This window comes from Canis lupus, chromosome 35, assembly GCF_048164855.1.
Source record: "Canis lupus baileyi chromosome 35, mCanLup2.hap1, whole genome shotgun sequence".
NCBI lineage: Eukaryota > Metazoa > Chordata > Mammalia > Carnivora > Canidae > Canis > Canis lupus.
Window position 1 is genome coordinate 25,082,305 of NC_132872.1, and position 22,677 is coordinate 25,104,981.

The 22,677-nt window shown below is 36.2% G+C and overlaps 1 protein-coding gene across 3 annotated transcripts in view; it reads right to left on the reverse strand.

The window, feature by feature from the left end:
* The window catches only part of COL8A1 (collagen type VIII alpha 1 chain), a 536,056-nt gene that overhangs the window by 441,242 nt on the left and 72,137 nt on the right, over positions 1-22,677 (reverse strand). For all 3 annotated transcript variants that reach the window (XM_072812443.1, XM_072812442.1, XM_072812439.1), the window contains exon 2: positions 5,462-5,572. The gene's annotated coding sequence lies outside the window, so the exon portion shown is untranslated. The remainder of the gene's footprint in view (positions 1-5,461; positions 5,573-22,677) is intronic.

Here is a 22,677-nt window from a genome sequence, read left to right on the forward strand (position 1 = left end):
ACTTTCTCAAGAAAATCCAGAAAACCTAACCCTGTTTACCTTTCTTGTCTAGAGAATTTGAATAGTCCACAGGGTGCTTTATCTTGAACCAAAGGAAGGGCGATAATGCCCGAAAGGAGAACCTATAAAATGTATTCTTATTTCTAAATTTTGTGATTGAGAACAAAATTTGCATTTTACTCCTCTCAGACAGTTTTTGCCTTTCTCATTTATAGGTAGTTTTGGAGTCGATTACAAAAGTTTTTCTATTTACTTATTATAAAAGCAGTGCATGAAACTATTACAGAAAAGTATATTAACACAGAGATGTCTAAGATTCTGCTACCCACAGTTGGCTATTTTCCTTTTCCTTTTTCTTTATTCTAGGTGATCAAGGACATTAAGGAACTGGCAACAAGTTCTACATTATATTTTGAAACCTGCTTTTAAAAATTAATATATAATTAAATAATTTACACAATTTTTAATATCTACCTTCAAAGGTAACATACGATTATTATTGTATTAAAAATTATAAAACTCTTCAATTTTCACTGTTTTGTGATTTTCAGTGCCATTCTGATTTAAGTCCCTTTCTGTTTGTTTTCATTCTCCTTTTTCCAGAAAATATTTAAAATTATTTCAGCCCACTTTCCTCCAAGTGGGTATATATAATATGTACAGGAAAACGCACCTCTGAAATTCATACCACACTGTTTTTGGGTTTCTGTTTTTTTGTTTTGTTTTGCCTTTTTAACATGAGACTTTTGCTTACAAACAACAGGCACATGTCGACACACTGGGAGAAGCATCATAAAGATTTCTGTCATAACATAAAGAAAAATATTGTACACAAAGAAAATAACAAAAAATTTTGTTGAAATCTTTAGAAAGTGAAGAGTAACTCCTCCTTCATATAGTCTTCTTTATAAGTATGTATTTTTCAAAAACATATTCATAAGCCTACCAGCTTTGAGGGCAGAGCTCTGGTCTTATTACCCAATATTCCTTCAGTGTCTAGAAGCTTCCTGATCCATTGTATTTGCTGGATAAACCCTTGTGGAGTTGAAATGAATAGAAATAGAATAGATTCCAAATGTTTTAGTATTTTGTGATAGGTTGCATTGTGATTTCTAATAGCATTGCAGTGAGAGGCAGCAGTGGTGAAGAGCTTAGCTTCTGTTCCCTGCTGCTAATTTTCAAATCCCCAAATGAAATAATCTTGATCTAACTCTCAGCATAGTGCTGAGTCCACATGATGCCAAATAGATATTAGCTTTAAATTATTTGAACTATTTTTTTGCTATATATATTTTTTTCTCCTAAGTGAAAACCCATTTTTTCCTGAGAACTTTCAGTTAGGTTTTTCAAAACAGGAATAAGCTCCTTCTTTAGAGGTTATATATAAAATGTCTTAAAGAGTTGGTAGGGGGAATAAAATAGGCCATATTTTATAATAAATTTGTATATAATTACTATTTTACATTGCCTGTATCACCTAAAACTCTAATGTTTCATTCACTCATAATATTTAATGGGAATGTATTTTAAAATAAAGTGTGCTACAGAGTCATAAATATAATTTATAGTTCTTTCCATGGTACTTTTAGTATAAGCCTTTCAAGCATTCAGCAAGTATAACATGACTGCTTTTAATGAGTGAACAATTTGCGGCATCAGCTAATGGAATCTGACATTTCCCCTGCATGCAGAAGGTGTATAAGAAGGACCAAACTGCAACTATGAATCTGCATTGCTCTCTGTTTAACAGAATCTTTGGAAATTTGTCTCAGCCACATCAAGACAGGTGCATACAGTTTTCACAGTGTGAAACAAACAATGTAAACAATGGAATCCCCTAGTCCTCTCTGCCCAAAACAAACAGTGTGAACCATTCAGACAATAGAAACAAAGAGAAATATAGATGACTTCACATTTTCTAGTAGCCACATTAAAAAAGTTAAAAGAAACAGGTGAGATTAATTTTATTGTTTTATTTAACTCAAGATATCCAGAACACTATCATCTTAATGTGCAATCAGTATAAGAGGTATTGAGATATTTTACATTCTTCTTTGTTTTCATTCAAAGTCTTAGAAGTCCCACATGTATCTTACATTCACAATACATCTCAACTGGGACTAGCCACATTTCAAGAGCTCAGTACCCCCTGTGGCTCATGGCTACCTTATTGGGCAGTGTTGCTCTATTGGTTTCAGCTCTGGAGGCACCAGAGGGTGGTGGTGTATAGAGGTGAGAAGACAAAGACCAGCTTGGAGTCATGTGTGCCTGTTCCTGGCTCTGACATCTGATATAGAAATGGCTGTGAACAAGTGATTTAGCGTCTCTGGGTCTCAAATTTCTACTCTCTGTAATGGTGGTTGTTAGTTAACTGCCATATTCCTCTTAGGAGGCTGGGCCGGGTGGGAGGGCAGGGGGCATGGGGAAAAAAGATTAAATAAGATATTGTATGTGTAAGTGCTCTACTAGATCATAAAGCACCATACATATGTAAGGCATTATTGCCCTTGTTATTGTAGATTTACTCTCAAGACTTGCCCAAGGCCACATTCCCAGTTGGTAGGAGAATCAAAGATAGAATCTGAGGCTTCTAACTTCTAGCCATCTGCTTCAACTAAAGGCTGTTCGTACCAAGCTAGCTTTAAAACAAAACAAAACAAAACAAAACAAAACAAAACAAAAAAACCCTCCAAACCTTTCAATTAAAAAAAGAAATAAGGAAGAGGGTGTCAGTAACAACCATATTAAATAGTTAGGGTCTCCTTGACCACTGTTATATGTTCTGAAGTTAAAATTATACATAAAGGATATTTATATACTTATATATCCAAATTACAACCATCAAGGATTGGACTTTATTGCTGTCATATAACATAAAACCCCACGTTCTTCAGTGTTTCAAACAACTTCTAAATTGAACTGTGGTTTCCCCATTCTATTTACCTCCAAATTATAGTACAAGAAAGCCCTTCTGCAGTGGGCTTGATTAATAAAACAGACATGGATCAATTCAGCAGGTTTTCCATGACTATTTTCGGTTACAGATGTACCTCCTTAATTCCCATGTGTGAGAGACACCTCTCTAGTGTGAATCTAAGAGACACACTAATCTCTGAACAGAAAATTGGAATAATTCAGTTCAATCCATACTATTTAAGTGCTCACTGTGTATAAGGCACATTAGGCATTTTAATGAGCGAAAGGAGTTTATTTCCATGATAACTGTCACTTCTAGATGTATGTTATTTAACTTGAAAAAAATATGGAATCTGTCTACCAAAATGTCTATGACATATGACTCAGCCATCTATATTTTCAGAAACTAAGAAAGATGACTAGAAGGGTAAATCAAGATTACTCAAAAATAATTTTAAAAGTTACATTCTTTACTTTTGAAGGTCACACGGAGGATTAGTTACCATGACCTATTTCCATTTTCCTAACTGTAAGTCTATCATGTTTTTCATATTTACATTTTTTATTTTCTACATTCATTTCAAATGAATTTCTTCATAGAACTTTAAAGCCACACAAAATATCTAGAGCTTTATACTGTGTGAAATTAGGCACAAACTAAGTTCGTTTTCACTAGAAGAAACCCATTCAAAAAGTTTTTTATTCTTTCTTCTGTCAAAATTCCTTCATAAAATGACTTTCGGCTGGTTATTTTTATTAGAAAACTATCATATACAAGCTTTGGGCCTGCCTGAGTTGATGACCGTGTTGAATTAATGTAATTTTTATTTTCATTTGCTGAATCATTGCTGTTGACTATTGAATGAAATCTTTTTTTTGAGTAACCTTCACGTTTTATTGCTTTTGCACCCTAGTTTAAAAACAAAGCTTAATTTTTTAAAAGTCCAGTAAAATGTATTTTTGATATTTCCACCATAACTTTACAAGTAGTTCCTCTCCTCTACCCTATAATAACCACCTCCTGCATTTTTATGATTTAGTTTAACATTATTATTGCAATTTTTTACTGGGTGAGCCCATCAATGTCCTTGGCAGCAAGATTTTGTTACAAGAAATCCAGAAGCTAAGCCTGTAGTTGATTGCGACAATTATAAAATTTCTCTGGATTGAGTTCAGAGCCTTATCCTGACATTATGAATGTGACAGAGTCATACCTCCTTCATCAGCTTTTCCAAAATACACGATTGGTTTGAGTCCTATAAGCTGTTGCTTAAAAGGACATCTATTTTTTATTCAATGGTTTTGCATTATAAATATTTCATTTGATTAACATCTGGCTTTGATGGAATCCAGCCAAAACAATTAGAGGTACCTGTAGTAAAAATGTGATACTTCAGGAAAATTACTAATGTATTTGCATTTGCATTCAAAAACTCTGAATGAATTCATTTAAGACAGGATGTGGTCATGTGGCATTAACTGTAGGGCCCAATGCTACACTTTTCTTTTTGTTCAAGTGCACCTTGAGTGAGAATGTAAAAATCTGAGGAATCTTAACTATTCATTCTTCAAATTACTAAATAAAACGAAATTGACTATGAAAAGCCATTGTACTATCCATATTAGGAAATATGGAGTTGGGTGTCCAAAAGTCACACTTAAGACCAGGCAGTGGTAATAAGCAGAGGATGGCTGCAAATACTATGAGATAATGTCTACTCGTCAGAAATAATGGTGAGGATTTTTTTTTCCAATCAAAGTTCAAAAATTAATGATGTACTTTATATTTTAATTGCTTTGACTAAGAGATCAGTTAAAGAATTATTGGCATGCTGTTGTTTTTTAATTGTGGATATATTCAATATTGCACATGTATAGAACTGTATTTGTTATATTATGCTCTGTTTCAAACATCCTAGATTGCCATTAGGAAAATTCAGTACATGTCACCAGTCATCTGAAAGGGATCATTTCTTCATTACAGCTCATAACTTAAAACTATAAAGTATCAACCAGAAAAAATAAAAAGACACAAAACGTTGGTCCAATTAAGAGAAACTTGATAATGGCATAAAAGCACATACAGACATGACTGGGAGATGATAAGATTATTTCAATTTTCCCATTTGCACTGGAATTATTTATTTTACAAATCTCCAGATCTTTTATTACTTAAAACCCTCTGCTGAATCATGAAAAGAAGCTTAAGTTAGCAATTTTCCTCTGCAAAATCTAGCTGCTAGCATCTGGTGAACACTTGGATACCTAGTCGGGTCCTATGGAAATAATTATTTTAAGACTATTCAACATGCCTGGGCTTAAAAATCAGCTAGAATCACACTCTGCACATGTATTGTACCCTGGGGGATTTTAAAACCTGGCATTAGCCATGGTCTCAAGGCTTTTGCAGCAGTGAAGATGGGGATGGGACACAGGACCTGCAGGCAAGCCGGATACCTCTGTGTCTGCCAACCGTCCCCGTGCTCTGGGACCGACCACCCAGGGCTGGCCCGCTGCACCACCCTCCATTGTTTCTCACACTTACATTTAGACTTGGCTGGCCAAGAACTGGTGTCCTTGCTTATGCCTTCCTGTGGCACACCTGGAGCTGGTTTCTGTCTCTGCACCAGATGCTGTTACACTTCCAGAACAGCTTCTGAGATAGAAAAAAGAGGATACTTTGACTCAATTGGAAGACAACAAGAAAGCTGAATTATCATCAAAGTATATTATTTTGGGATCAAAGGAGAAATCGTATAATAGAAATGCATAAATACATACTTCAATTAAAAAAATGCTATTATTGACCAAAACGTAAGTGCACGTTTAGGAGATATTAGAGATCCTTGTATACTGTTTAGGAGAGAATAATCTTTTTGTGTTTCTACATATGCAAATATGCACTTATTTGTTTTAACACACATGCTATAGAGAGTTTTTGTCTAGATAATCTATTGTTCATCTTTATTCCTTTTCATGGATATTATTATGTGTTGTCATTAAATTATTTCTCATTAACACAGATTTGAGGTAATTTAGAAAGGATTTGGCATTAGCTACAGAGGAAGCAAATTTTTGAAGAAATAATGCCTAGGGGAGAAAAGTTAGACTTATTTAAGAAGAGTAAACTTTCCCAGCAACATATTTCCATCTAATTTGCATACATCAGTATTTGAGTTAGAAATTATTCCTTGTTATTTATCAAGTCAGATCTGATAGAACTTTAATTTGGCAACACTTTTAGGTTTTCATTTGAGCTTTGGATATAATTTAATTAAATATATTTTATAAATCATCTGTAATTTGGACTTTTTACAAATCATATGGGATTTCTCTCCACTTAACTTCAATTTTCAGAAATGTAACTGTGCTTTGGATAATAGAGACTCTCTAAGTTATTTTGGTATATTTCATAGACATTTGGTTAGGAAATATTCTCTACATTTGTTGCTCAAAAATTATTTAAATAGGAATAACTTCAGACATTCAAATAAATAAAAAGATTTAAAATCCATGATTGATTGATTAAGAAGTAGGTGTAGAATCAGGTATCCAATTTAGATTTTCTGCAATGCGATATAAGTGATATATTCTAGAGCAGTAATATTCAGTAAAACTTTCTGTGAAAATGGAAATGTTACATAGTTCACTATTCAATCTGTTAGCCACTGGCCACATAAGATTATTGAATTCTTGAAAGGTGGCTAGTATGAGTGAGGAACTGAGGTTTTAGTTTTATTTCATTTTAATAAATTTAAATTTAAATATCTACTTGTGGCTAGTGGAGAGTAGAGATCTAGAGTTTTTCTGTATTCTGCATTTAACATGAAACGAAGAAGTACTTGAATGTCTTCTAGTTGCTTAAATGTCTGTAAAACACAAGTGTCCCCAAAACACAAGGCCCGAGCTTGAATATGTGTGCACAGGCCTGATGGCTGGATATACCAACACTCTGAACTTTGGCTTAACTTGTGAATTCTCAGGCATAAATATAGTTTGAGATCACCATAGGTGATTTGAGAACCTTTTGTCTCTAGAAAGCCATGGGATCCCAAATGATCTCTAATAATTAAATTCAATGATGGTAAATGGACTCAGGGGTTTGACTCTTCCAGTTCATTCCTCGTATGGTGTGACTGGCATTTAGTAAGACAAATATGAAGGAGATACTGCACAAACAGCTGCCTCCATGAAAAAAGAGCCTCTTCAGTTTCAGACTGGACAGGAGAAACAGGCTGATAAATACTGCTGGGCTTATGCCCAAATTTTTCTTCAACAAATACTGAGCACTGCTATGTGCGAGGCACAATGCATAAATGTTGGGGAAAAAAGTACAGACCCCTGCCCTCATGGTGGTTAACTGTATCAGACAATACAACTTTTTCCAATGTCTTCTTCCAAAATTCATTCTTTCCAGCATGTGGTGAAAATAAAATAGAAGAAAGATACACAGGATAGCTAGAAATGCTGAGGATTGCTATCATGTGTGTGTCATACATCTTACTCATTTTACGACTCTCTGCATAGCTTTCACGGTTCCGCACCCAGATAGATGACAAAACCAGTTTTTGAAATGCAACACTGGAAGCAGAGAAAATAACTGAAAAGACCCCAATGACATTCTTAGAACAGGAGGTGAGTATCATCATTTAGTATTTATTGAGTGTTTATAACATGTTTTAAATGAGTTCTTTCCTATTAGCCAGAAGAATGTCCTTTAAAATAACTGCTACTTTTTTTGTTGCTGTTATGGGATGATGCTTTTTTTTTCTTTGCCAATTAAGGCACTGTAAGAGAGAGTGCTACAATCACCACTTAAAAAATAAATCAATTATTCAATATTCAAATATAATCGCAAGACCTGAAAAGAATAACTAGCTATATAGGCCAAAAGTATTTTAGTTCATTTTGGAAGAGTGAGCCAAAAATGTGGCAAAATACTAAGCAAGAACTATTTAGTTAGACTTCTTCTTCTTTTTCTTTTCTTTTCTTTTTTTTTTTTTTTTTTTGCCTCCACACAGCAACCTGCATAATTAAAAGTATGGTTCGACCTGCATATTTATATGCATTTTCAAATGTGTGTTGTTCATGGCAATTTAAGGATGAAAAGGGTTAAGAATTAAATTAAATGAATTCAACTACAATACATAATACTTAAAGTATCTAAAGACCTGAAAGTCATCTCTCTAAATATATTTTTTAACTTTTTAATTGGTGTTCAATTTGCCAACATATAGCATAACACCCAGTGCTCATCCCATCAAGTGCCCCCCTCAGTGCCCGTCACCCAGTCACCCCAGCCCCCTCACCTCCCTTTCCACTACCCCTTGTTTGTTTCCCAGAGTTAGGTGTCTCTCATGTTTTGTCACCCTCACTGATATTTCCCACTCATTTTCTCTCCTTTCCCTTTATTCCTTTTCACTTGATAATGTCCTTGATTTTATAGACAGACACTTTGAAAGTAATTTAGACAATGAATCACAAAGTAATGGAAAACATCACAAAGAAAAAGCGATAAAGTTATATAAATACTTAAAAACCAGTTGCAAATAAACACATTATGAACAAAATTAATAGTAAAGGGGAGTTTTCTTTATTCTTTAAACAATTTTGTACCCTACCTAGAGTTTTGAAAACATCGCCACAAATTCTTTGATCCTCCTCTGTATTCCCTCCCATCAGATCTGGGAGGACTTGTGACTGCTTTACCCAATAGTGCACAGTGGAGATGTCACCACTGTAACTCGAGAACTTGGCTCATACAAGGCCACAAAGTTGTTGCCTTATTTCTAAAATACTGTCTTTTGGAGTCCTGGGCCTTTAAGTAAGAAGTGTGACCCCCCCCCCCCCACTCCGAGACCACGGTGTAGGAGCAGCCACATGTTGGTGCTCCAGTTGGCAATGTGGGCAGAACTTGGTCTTTCTTCTATCCTTACCAGGTCACTAAACATGCGAGTAAAGCCATTTGAGGGCTCTTTAGTGCAGCCAACCTGTCAGGTAAGTAAAGCCATAAGAGCAGAAAAAGTAACTAGCCAAGACCCATGTGAGATAAGATCAAATGTTTGTTGTTTGAAGCCACTACATTTTGATGTGGCTTGTTATACAGCAATAGATAAGTGGAGCATACATACCCTCTTCTATGTATAATATTTTTATAGTGAAAAATTGAAAATTAAGTGTGAAATACACTCTGGGAAGTTATTTGCAAAAATTCATAAAGACTGTTTTGCTGATTTGCTATTACAAATCATCAATAAAAAAATAGCAACACCATGTAGGAAAACAGACAATTAAGTGGACATAAAATTCACAGAAGAAAAATGAAAAGGCTAAGAAATGTATAAAAATGTTCAATCTCATTAGTAAGTAAAGGAATTAAACAATAGAATTAAAAGTTTATCATATTGGCAAAGATAAAAAATTATACTTAATGCTGGTTTGGGTTAAGTGGCAGTTAAAATGGCACAAGTTTTCTGGAAAATAAATTGATATTACATGAATAGAGTTTAAAAAATATCCTATTCTTTGATACTACTAGGATTCTAGGAATTCAAGTGAGAAAGTAACAGAAATCAGGTAAAATAATATATAAAATGTTTATCACAGTTTATTTATAGGAGCAAAAATATAGAAACAAGTTAAATGTCAATCAGTACCATTAAACTATGTATTTTATATTACAGAATATTATTTTATTATTTAGAATGAAATCTCAAAGATATTTTGTTAATTCTGATCTAGAGACATCATATTAGAGTAGAAAAATACCAGGGCTTTAAGTCACATAGACCAAGCTTTGAATCCTGGATTTCCCACTTGCTTTTGCTGGATATTTGGAAATTTGATTTATCTCTCTCTGAGGTTCAGTTTTCATATAAGAAAAATGGGGCTAAGTAACTATAACATTGATGGTAGTAATAATTAAAAGAGATTACGTATGTAAAAATAAGCATAATTGTTTCTCAATAAGTGTTGTTTCTTTTCTTACAACCCAAAGACACCATTTGAGCTTCATATCCTAATTCACATCACTTTCCAAATTCACTAAAATTTCTTCCACTCTGACTCTCTCTATTTATCCCTTTCCACAATAGTCTAGTCCTTACACCTTGGAGAGATCTCAAAAACAAAAGCAAACACAAACAATTTTCTTACCAATTTTCATTGGTTCCAATTGCATTAAAAATGTACCTATTCTTGCCCCACTCTCCAGACAGCAGATGGGGTGAACTTTGAGAAAGTCAGTCAGATCATGATATTCTCTTGCTTACTGCCCCACCTTCCTTGCACCTGATAGCTCCTCATAGCCCCTTGAGCAGACTTAAACTTCTCTGGCTTGTGTGTGCCATAGGATTCCAACTTTGCCTACCCCCCGATGTTAACATTCTCCCCCTTGCCTTTTACTCTCCAGCCACACTGACCTTCTCCTTATGGAAAACATTATGTTGGGACCCAACCTCAGGCCTTTGCTGTCCCTCTGTCTAAAATGCTCTTCCCCCAGAATCATGCATGGCTGGGCCTTTCGCCACTTAAATCTCAATGTAAATCTCGTTTCCTTAGGGAGGGTTCTCTTCACCATTCAATCTAAAGTCAACCGCTCATCTTCAATTGTCTCTAATCTAATCCTCTTTAATTGCACAGTAGCAGTTATATCTTCCTTACTTAATTATACATTTTACTAATTTATAATCTGCCTCAACACCAATGTTTCCTCACTTCCCATCCCTCCTTGACAGCAGGGAACTTGTTTGTTTTGTTTATTGTAACATTCCTTGCTATGAGAACTAGGCCTGGCACATGGTAGGTGTTCCATAAATATTTGCTGGATGCATTAGAAATACATCTTATACTTCTGAAACATATCTTAGCAGTGCAAAAGAAACAGCATTTGACATCCTTTTTAACAACAACAACAACAACAACAACAACAACAACAACCTAGGGATCCCTGAGTGGCTCAGGGGTTGAGCACCTGCCTTTAGCCCAGGGTATGATCCTGGAGACCCAGGATCGAATCCCACTTTGGGCTCCCTGCATGGAGCCTGCTTCTCCCTCTGCCTGTGTCTCTGCCTCTCTCTCTCTCTCTCTCTGGGTCTCTCATAAATAAATAAATAAAAATTTAAAAACCCCAGAAATTCAACATTATATGGGCATTTTTAAAAAAAGCTTTGATGGTTCTGATTAAAGTTAAGTACATCACTTCAATTTTGAAAAAGGAAAAAAAAACACAAACAAAATCATAACAGCATAAAATTATTTCAGGAGTGTGATGAGAGCTCCCCTGTCAAATCAGATACTTTTAAAACCATACCACCATTCAACAGGCTCCTTGCTTTGAAATGAAGAATATGCATCTCCCACCCATATTTTTACTGCTGTAGACCATGTGATTTATTTACTGGATAATGAACAAGTCTTAGTAAAAAAAAAAAGATCCCTTTTCAGCACTGCAAGTGTCGAAAACAGGGTTTCTGTTTTGAGGCTGGTTTAAACCCCTAGAATGCGGAGATGTCATAATTACCCCATTGCGTGGATGGGAATTTAAGCCGTTCCTCTTGTCACTTATGCTAGGGATTGCAGGCCTTTACTGGTTGGGCCTCAATGTCCAGGGATGATCACAAGATTCTATAGTAATGAGATCCATTTCTATAAAATCCATGAGAAAAGTATGAATTGCTATTTATAGATATGCCATACTATTTCAGAAATTATGTAACATTCAGACACTCAGGCGCAAGTTTGAGTAAGTATTTCAACATAGTCTGTCCTCACCAGTTTTGAATTTCCTCCACAAAGCAGGCTGGCCACATTCTTATGATTCTTGAAGAGAAAGGAAATACATGTTTATTAAACATGTCCTCTGGGCCAGTCTTGCTAATTGTGTTATCTGTACAGTTTCATTTAATCCTCATAACTGTGCAACAAATGAGTAAAGGCAATGAGAAGACAGGTTCTATTCTTTCACACAATGTGGAAGAAGGTCGGTGAATAAGGAATCAACAAGATGAAGGAACATCCTATTCTTATTCCACTGACATTATCCCAGAGTTTTTCCACACTGTATTTTACTTTACTGATTCAGGCAGTTGTCTGGAGCATGGTAACTGTTCATTGGTTAATAATGCTATTAAATTAGGCATCTGGGTTGCTTAAAACTGTGCATCTGAATTATTTTAAAATGCTAAGATTTAGAAGAACATAAGTGGGCAAGGCAATTTGAGGTTGCTGGAAGCTATTTTTTTCATTTTCTCTTTCCCTTTTTTTTAAAATTAAATTTAATTAACATAGAGTATATTATTACTTTCAGTAGTAGAGTTTAGTGATTCATCAGGTGCATATAACACCTCTCATCTTGTCAAGTGCCCTCCTTAGTGCCCATCATCCAGTTACCCCATTTCCCTATCTACGTCTCCTCCAGAAACCCTCAGTTTGTTCTCTATAGTTAAGAGTTTCTCATAGTTTGTCTCCCTCTCTGATTTCATCTGGGAGCTATTTTTTATCTTCTCATAGATAGTATGTCTGATTTGGCTTCATAAATAATTTGGAGAACTGGAGGGAGGGATGTAAGGCCTCATTTCCCCTTTTTCCCCTTTTTCCCCTGTCCTAAAGAATGACTTCATCCTTCATCTGAATTTTACAAAAATGTAAGGTTGTACTGCCTAAGATAAAACTAGGGTTGAGAATTCTATTTCTATGAAAACAGGATCAATTCTAAACTATGAACAAAGTCCTGATAAATTGGAAGAGAGAGAGAGAGAAAAAAAATAAATCTCTTGAGGTTGTCGTAAGCGATTACTGAAAGTCTGGATTGCTGGATCACTGGCCTTCTTTTAAGTACATTATGGTTAGAGAGACATTAATTTTCCTTTATTTTTAAGATTCACATTATGATCACACAGTTCGAATAAGCCTGATCTAAATGATCTGGTAGACGAAAGGACGGGAAAGATCTACATAGTTAAAGTATATCTGAAATCTTTGGGGTCTATTAGTTTGGAGTCAGAAAAGTAGAAGTGAGAAATTAATGAACATTTCAATATGTGAATGAATTTGAGAAACAGTGACTTTAGTTCAGAGAACCAGGGAGTCGCAGCTTCACGGGTTGAAATCTAAAATTAGGTCCATGTCTTACAATTTAAGAGGTGATATTTGACAGAAAATAGTCTTTGATATTTTCATTCCAGATGCATTTTTCTCACGCTTTTGAAACAGATAGAAATACATGAAATGTTTCCCAGAAGTTCCTCATCTTGCCGACAGATTAAAACCCTTTTCAAATGAAACCACTGATGAATCTTCAGGCAGGATAAAATACTGGTACTATGATGGTGATTCAAGGTGTGGTGATGTATGAAGTACATGTATGAGCTCTCCTAGCCTGAAGTCTTCAAATATCCAGATATTTGGCACTCTAGGGTATGGCTTAAACTGAACCAAAAAATACAAAGCAAGTGGATTCCTTTGGGCTAATCATGTTATGCCATCCTTGGATTCAATCATCTTGTCATTTGCATTATGATCCATTCATATATTTATCTATACAATTAATTGAGTAATTGATGAATTAAACATTATACTTCATCAAGATGACCTGTGAAACAATTTGTTTTGGGCAAGTTTTAAAAAAAATGTCTTGGGTAAATAAAATTTGACTTAGTTTTACCTCTAGTTACAAGTTGATTTATTTTTTTCCTTCTTTTAAAAAAAGGATTTTATTTATTCATTTGAGAGAGAGAGCACAAGCAGGGGAGGGGCAGAGTGAGTGGGTAAGTAGACTCCTTGCCAAGCAGGGAGCCCAACACAGGGCTCGATCCCAGGACCCTGAGATCAGGACCTGAGCCAAAAGCAGACGCTTAAGGGACTGAGCCACTCAGGTGCCCCAAAAGTTGATTTATTCTTATCTAAGACTAATTGATGCTAATTCAGTAACAGCCAACTAATTAAAGTGATGCTCTAAAATAATCGTATTATGTACTTTGAAGTAAATGTAAATAATTCAAGTGTATTTTTCTGGTCATTTGTCTTATGGAATAACTATGATCCAAACCATGGTAGGAGGAAGAGGAAGGAAACATATATGCTGTGTGCATTTGGGATATGATTATGGTACTAAAAAACTTCAGAACCTTCTTGGGAAAAACAGGATGAGAACCAGACTCTCTCTGGACATCAGAACATGGCTGAGCTCCATTTTTCGTGAAGACACATTTATTTCCATGTTCTGGATGATGGGTTATTTTTGCACTTGAATGTGATGGCTCCCCTAATCCTATAATAATCAAACTGTATTGCTCATAATCCAAGGTTGAATTCAGTTTCCAAAGGAGATGTCTTAAAAAAATTGCTCTAAAAGAAGCCATAACTCAGTAAAAATAGTAATAACTATTACTTGTTGAGCATGTCTTTTGTGGCAAGCTCTGTGCTAAGTACATTTTACATATATATTCATATATATTACATCATTTAATCCTCACCAAGATCCTAAAATAAAGCAATTCTTATATTTAAGATTGTTTAAACCTTAAATTAACTCCCTTCTCCCTCCCTAGCCCACAGCAAGTGTGCCTAAAAATAATTGGTGCCTAGAAAATATTTGTTGAATTAAACAAAATGTCATTTCCTGTGGTTCCCCTGAGGGAAGGGTTTTCATCAATCATTTTGTCCTTTGATGTAACTTTGAGACTCTCAGGAATGAATAGGCACTGGAAAATTTTTAACCCAACTAAGAATCACGGATCGACTCATCTCTGTCCTCTTAGGTCAGTGAGGAAGACTATGTAAAGGAAGATCAGAGGGGGGTTGTGCAGGGATTGATAGGAAGGAAGAATTATTAATTATGGTGAAAATGATTTTATTCTTTTGGGCTGTAAACAAAGAAATAAGAAGGCCAAGTTACTGTGAACTGGGTAGTCTTCTGTGGCATGTCAAATACAACCATCTCCTATGGCAGTGGGCACTGGTGCATGATGCTCTGAGCTGAGAACTCCAGCAAGACTGGGCTTATACACCAAGAGAAAGGAGGGCTATAGTGGAGGACAGGCTCCCAAATAAATGTAGTCTTGTTTTTTGTGCGTTTCAGACCCCGACTTAATAGATTGTTCAGGTGTTGATTGGACCTTTGTCCACACTGTTCAGTGTCTAATGGTCCCTGATGCCCATTAAGACTTTAGTGTACTGCATATGGCAGGACCAAGGGATGACACAGACTCTCTGAATTGAGTCCTCTCTCTCCAACTTCGATTAATCCACGGTATTTTAAATTTTATCATTATTTTTTTTGCAGCATCTAGCTCTGCCAGGAACTATCACTGTCAAGCACAATCACATGGTGTCCACCTGTGTGCACACGCGCAGCATTGTGCAAAGCAAATTAAACAGATCTCATTCCTTGCCTCCAGGAGCTCACAATAAAAACCAGACAATAGATGTGGTTAACACAATGGGGCAAAGAGATGCACAGCTGTATAAACAGAGAACTACAACAAATGAGAGAATTTTGGTATGAACCGCGAGGGCAAGCGCTATTTGTGTGCTGGAAATAAGGGGAAATTCTGTAAGCTGCAGAGAATTGGCTGGAGTCTGCGTGAGAGTGAAGAAGGTGAGGGTGATAGCAGTAGTGGAATCATCTGTTCATCTGTTTCTTTCAATTTGGAAGGAAATAAGTTTTCTTCTAGAGTGCGGGGAGAGGCCTTCTCCTTTGGAGGTGTTTACTCCGAGGGCACTTACATTGCTATGTAGGCTAGTTTCTTCTAAGAGATTTGATTGTAACTAGTCTAAAGAAAAAAAATAAAAAATGTATTAAGCAGGGCATAGACTGCCAGAGAGGTTTCAAGAGGCTTCTTTCCACTGGAAACCAGATTAAAAACAAAATAAAAGCCAGAATGTATTATAATTGTACATTCCACTTATAACCAACTAGCACACGCCAAATGATTTTCCAAGGAAATGACTACTTTGGGTGAATTTTTTTTTTCTTTTCTGTTTTTTTGTTTTGTTTTGTTTTGTTTTGTTTTGTTTTGTTTTTTTTAAGGGACAACATTTCTTGCTATTGCATCTACTGTCTCTGACATCTTAAACGCTGTCAGGAGTTAATCTGGATTTACAGAATTCAGCTAAAAGCGAATTCCAGGCAGGTTTCTACCTCAACCACCCTGGGCTGATAGGTATCTCTTTTCTCTTAAATACATCCAGATAGGGAATTTGAAAACCTCCCCAGGAATCTTTTCCAGGGTTCATAAAACCTTAACTGCCAATAAGACCTTTCCCTCTAACTTAAATTCCTTTGGTTGTAATTTAAATTCATTTCCTCCTCTTCCCTTGTTGGAGAAGAGTACCACCCCCAATAGCCATTCCTCTAAACACAGCTGTCCCATACACACCTCAGGCTTCCTTCCTGGGCAGAAAGGAGTTTGGTTTCAGATGCCGTCTATTTATAATGCCTTTTTTATGCTGCTTCTTTTTTCTCAAGGTAAGATAAGCTGCTATGATCCCCTAACGTTGTGAATTTCCATAGCTGATTTCGTGAGGTTCATCCTGCAAATATTGACATGTTAAGATGTCCCATTTCTATAATTCCAATCAGATCTTGTGAATCAGGTCATGAAAATCTAAAAGAACATTGAAATTTATATTGTATGCTTTCTTGGAATGGGTGAGATGATAGTCTCGATTGACTCATTAGTCAATCGTCTAGGATTGACTTCCTAGCCCTTAGCACCCAGGCAAGCAATTTACCTCTAGATATAGTTGCTTTTAACAACTATAAAATAAGATGAACAAAATAATTTTAAAGTTTTAATCACCTTTGATGTTCAAAAATTCTATGATTATGTCCTAAGCAGTTACTTGGCCAAAAAGGGACAGCTATTTCCCTTTAACTACCATCCCATGTGCATCATCTTATTACTGATTTCTCAAGCAAGAACCTCTAATTTCTATTAAATTTTTTTTATTAAGGTCTTACTTACATATCTTAATATAAGTCCTCTTGGGTACCTACTCCTTGCTTATATGATACGCTAATGTCAAAGGGTACAAGTCTTTGGCTGTGATAAATCATTTTTCAGTTTATTATAAACTTTTGCAAGGCCACTGTTACATATGAATGTTTTTATTAAATAGCTTTCAGTCCACTGGAAAGGAGTCTGTAATTCTCCATCTTTATCCACATGGATATATTCCCTAACTTTTATGCCCTCGGATCTTTTAAAGCACATCCAACAAAATGAGCATTTGAGAATGTGATGACACATCGAGTTCCCTTTAAAAGATAATTCCTTTATTTCAAACACTTAAGTGGTATGAAATTCTTTAAAAAATTATATTGTTGAAAGAATTCTTGAAAGTAGGACATTGAAAAAAAATTCCATGTCAGAAATATTTTTGGGGCGGATCTCTTTCTCCAGTGATTATATACCGAGTGATCAATTTTCACTTCATTTCCTTTTAAACTTTTGCTGAACTTTGAATTAAGCATCAGAAGGCACATGAAGGTTAGCCGTATCAACTCCTTTCGTTAAATAACCCACTGTCTGCTGAAATGTTCTCAGGGGTTTTATACTAAAGGTGGATATTTTCTTTTGCTCTTTTGCCTTTTCATGCATCAGCCTGGCCTTCCCTTGCCCCTTCTCTGGCAGACACACCTTACTTTTTTTGTCATTTCCTATGTGACTTGAAAAATGTTCTTCATCAGACCTGGTGGCTAATTAAACAGGAAAAGTCTGAATTTTATCATATTCCACATACCAAAATAGGATAAACGAAATTGTACAAGTCTGAGCCACTCTTTCTATTATAAGATGGCCAGCAATTTATTGCCTGCCTCAAACAACACATCTACTTGGGTTTTGTGCCACTGCCTTCCCCCCACACTGACATCACACTGCTCCTTTCCTCAGGCCTCTTGTGGCCCCGTCCACTCAGGTGGTGGCTTTTGTAGCAAAGGAGCACAGAGCGAATGCTCTGGACTCGCTGGCTGGCTGACTGGTCTGCTCAGCAATCAGCTGACATTTCTACTGGTTCTATTCATGTTTCATCCTGTCTTGCACCACATAGCTGACGCTACTTGTCCCTGAGTGACATTTGTACTTTCCACCAGTAGGCGTGCCTCCTGGCTTGGTGTTGGTGTTGGTGGTGAGCAAGGGGAATGGCATGCTTGCGCTCCCCTAGTTTCATCTCAACTCCCTAAATTCTGAGGGTTTAGAGAATGCTCTCCACCACTCCTTTCATCTTGTCATCCCTTTCTTTACCTCCAGCTCCCTACCCTTGCCTCGTTTCCTGTGTCTCCCTCCCCTCATTCCTCTCACTGCACTGAAATCAAAGCAACATAGTGAGGGGGAAGTGGGGCTCAGAGCATCATCAAGAGGATCTTTCTCCTTATCTTTCTCCTTACAACAAATTTCTCTGTAAGTACTATTATAATTCCTACTTGATGGGTGAGGAAAGTAAAACAGAAATGTTAAGTAACTTGCCTGTGCAGTTACCAAGTTACAGACTCAGAATTCAAATTGAGGCTATTTAACTCTTGCACTTTGGCTCTTAATTTTTTAATTATACTTATTTAATACTTAATATTCTATGATTATTATCATAAAGCAATCAATAAATACATACAAAATAAAAAGAAGCTGGATTAAGAAACCTTTTCCTGAGGTGTGCCTGATACTACTTCATGCTTTATTTAATAAAGCTGTGGCATTCTGGTATGAATAAGTACACTCTGTTTGTTTGTTTGTTTTTACTAATTTTGACTCAGAGCTCCATGTTATTCATTTTCTATCACATGAATTCATAAAGTTTTTCTTACCCCAGAAAAAAAAAAAGGTACATTTCTAAGGGCAAGACTTTTTGTCAGAAATTGATGATGCAGAACTAGACACCTCATTTAGAAACAACTATCAAAATCTTGGGCAGTCTCAAGTGGATTTTCTCTGCATTTCAAAGAAAAGATTGTAGGATGGGATTATAAGTAGCCTTCTGCTGTCCTTTCCCATTGTTGTAATTACTTCGAAACCTCAACCAAACTTAGCTGTTTTAAGCTTATCAAGAATGGTTACAGAAGCAAGAAAATGTCTGTTCTCTTTTCCCCCTTCTCCAATCAACTGAATATTAATTGAGTACCTACTGTGAGCAATCGTCATAGTGTCCTGCTCCACTGCAATTAGGTAAGCCTAAACCATGGTACTTTTCTTCAAAGGGCTGCCAGTCTAATTGGGAAGGTAAGAGGTACACAAGAAACAATGGAGGGGAATATTTACACAATAGATAATTATGTTGTCAGTTATATGGACTCACCTTGGAGACTGTAGGAGTTCAGGAGAGGATGATTCATGGAAGCCAGAGAAATGAGGAAAGATATTGGGGAGGAGGTGGGAATCTGGGCCTTGCAGAATGAATAAGAATTGTATAAACAGAGAACAAAGGGGAAGCCATTATGCATATGGGGAAGGATTTGGTGATGGAATAAAGTATTTGTTGGATCATAAAGACAATGGTCTGGCTAGAAGAGAAAAATATTTTGGAGGTTGATGAACAGCATGTGTCCATGTTGTGAAGGGTATCCTTGAATAACAAGCAGATGAATAATAAACTATTTAGAGCTGGATGAGCCCTTGGAGAGTATCTGCATTGGGCAATTCCACTGATAACAAATGATTTAGCCCCAAATTTATCATTGATTTGTAATAACTGGGCAAATCAAGCTCTCTGAAAGATTATCATTAGGCTAAAAGAGTAGGAGAGGTTTCAAGTTATAAACCTAACTGGGACTTGGTCTTCTTCTCCTATTAGCTCACCACTAAGTTGCATGATCTTGTGAAAGTTGCTTATCTTAGTGGGTTCTCAGTTTCTACATCTGTAGATAGAAGGTGTTGAACCATTTGATTTCCACTGACATTTTGAACTCTAAGATTCATGACTTCATGATTCTTTTTGCATTTTTGTATTCATATGATCTTTTATGATGGATGAACCAGGATAGATCTTCACACTACACTCAATCATTTGAATTTCTCTTAAGCCCATTGTTCTATGTAGCATATTGGATGTGTTATGACTTTGTGTGGCCATGAATAGTAAAATCATAATGTCAAAAATTTTAAGGCTAAAATAAACCTTGCCAGGCTGAAATGGAAAATCATGTTCAGTCGGCTCCTACTTTTACTAAATGGAGTGATGTAGTGATAATCAATAATATATGTTATTTACTGAATGCTTATTTTGTGCCAGGAATTTTACATCTACTATATATCACTTATATAATAACCCTTATGTAAATATTATCTTGTATTTATTACACAAAACAGAGGTTTGTTACTTTCACAAAGTAACTTAACTCATTGGTAGCAATGCTGAGATTTGTTTCCTGGGATGTCCACACACAAACCTCTGCATTTTTCTCTTTTTTCAGTGAAAGATTAAGGGGCATACATTGCTAAAAGCTATGTTCCCAGTTCCATATGGAGCTGGGATAATTTGAAGTATATAGAAAAGATGAAAGAATTAGTCCCCTTAGAAATAATTAGGAGTTTCAATTCCCTTTATTTTTAGGTCAGAGAGTCAAATACCATGGCTGGAATTTAAGTTACTGAACAATCTTATGACTAATAATAGCATTTGTAGTCACGAGGATTGAGACAAAAAAGGAGCAAACAGTAAGCCGTTAGGTCAAACATTCAGCACCAAGGGGTTAGCAAAATACTCTTTTTCCTAAGTTCAGATGTCATGCAAAGCAGTGCTGAGGACTGACTGCAACTGTGGTTTGTGCCTTTAAGAGGTGTTCTGAGGAGGGGGGTCATGAGTCATCTGATATGACAGAAAGGCTACCTGTTAAATTTTCTTTTTCTCTTTTTTTTAAGATTTTATTTATTTATTCATAAGAGACACAGAAAGAAAGAGAGAGAGAGAGAGAGAGAGAGAGAGAGAGAGGCAGAGACACAGGCAGAGGGAGAAGCAGGCTCCAAGCAGGGAGCCCTACATGGGACTCCATCCTGGGACTCCAGGGTCATGCCCTGGGCTGAAGGCAGACACTAAACTGCTGAGCTACCAGGCGTCCCCTGTTAAATTTTCTCTCTGGGTTTCTGTTTTTTACAAAATTGTTGACAAGGTATGTAGATTGAAGTTTATTTAATAAGCTTTCTTTTTTGTGGCACATTTTAGAGCGTGCATATAAAAATTCCATGTCAGTATTAGATGGATCTAGGTATTATCTTCATGGAGTCAATGATTTTACATTTTGGTTCTAATCATTCTGATGGAATGTTTGTCTTAGAAGTAATTTTTTCCAGTGCAACTCCCTGGGTGCTTATTCAAGATGCTGGTTTGATGGATGAACTTTTGCTGGCTAAAGGAATTCAGATAAACAGGGTGCTCCCAACCAACAAGAGAATTTAGAATGCTCCCAGAGAAGTCTTTTGAACATATTCATGCACCAATCGGTTGCAGTTAATAAGTCTACTAGAGAACTGTTACCAGATTCTGTACCAGGTTACTTCTGGCCTAGAGATACCAACGTATATATGCCAGAGTATGGTAAAGTGGCACATCAGGGTTTAATTTAGATTCAAATGGGTATCACATAGTAAGGAGTTGTCTGACTACAAATTCTTCCACCTTTAGAAGAAAGGGGTTTTACTAGTATAAAGGATAATTATTTTAATAAAGGCAATTTGAGAAGTGCTCCCAGAGTGAATGTGTAAGACCTTCTATATTCTCTCTTAGACTACATGAAATATGGAAATCTAATACTGTTCAGAGAAGTAATCTCTGGGAGTCTCTTAGGCTTTGCGATTTCTCCAGAGGAAAAAAAAAATTCAGGTCCTTATCCAAAGCCACTTTTAGCATTTCCACTTACTAATGACTCAGTCAAATTGTTTTTCTCAAGGAGCAAAGGAAGACTGCAAAATCAGAATGCCACCCTTTGTTTATTCTCTGATTTTCTCAGATCCCAAGAAAAAAATATTTTCTCTTTGCTGACAGTATATGTTGCTCTGGTCCCGACAAGTTTTTGCTTGGTCTGAGATACACGCAGCAAAGTGTTGCTTTGGAAGGCTTTCATTACGGATACTAACTGCTGGAAGCATAAATAGCTTTTTGCATCTCAAGAAAACATGGAATAAAGGGGAGAAAAGTTAACAGGACTCATTCTACCTACTCAGCTTAGGAGTTTTGATGGGGAGCTACAAAATGGCATCACCATCTACCCAAAAGCGTAAGCCCAGTACTTCAGTCATTCTTGATTCTCTTCTTGCCTCATCTCCTATATCTAAACCATGGTAAGACCTATCAGCTCTATCTTTAAATCTATCATTAATATATTCATCTCTTATTCATCTACTACTACAAGTTGCTATCATTTCTCACTTGTTTCCTCTAACAGTCTCTTAGTTGTTCTTCCTACAACCACTATTGTATTCCCATTCCACCTGACAGCTCCATACTCCACCTACCAGTCATATGGATTCATTAAAATTATAAATTAGATCATATCATTCCTCTACCCCCAAACCTTCTAATAGCGTTTTGATGCACTTAGAATAAAATACAAACTCCCCTTAGCCTAAGAAACCCTATAAGAATCTCCAGCTCCATTTTATACCCGACTCAACTGTGCTAATTTTCCTATAACCATGATGACCTTCTTGCTGTTCCTGTAACTCACCAAGCTTATTGCTGTCCCCAAGAACTTTGCATTTATAATTCCTTTGGCCTGTAATATTCTTCTTTCAAAATTTTAAACGATTCAAGTCTGAACCCAAATCTCAT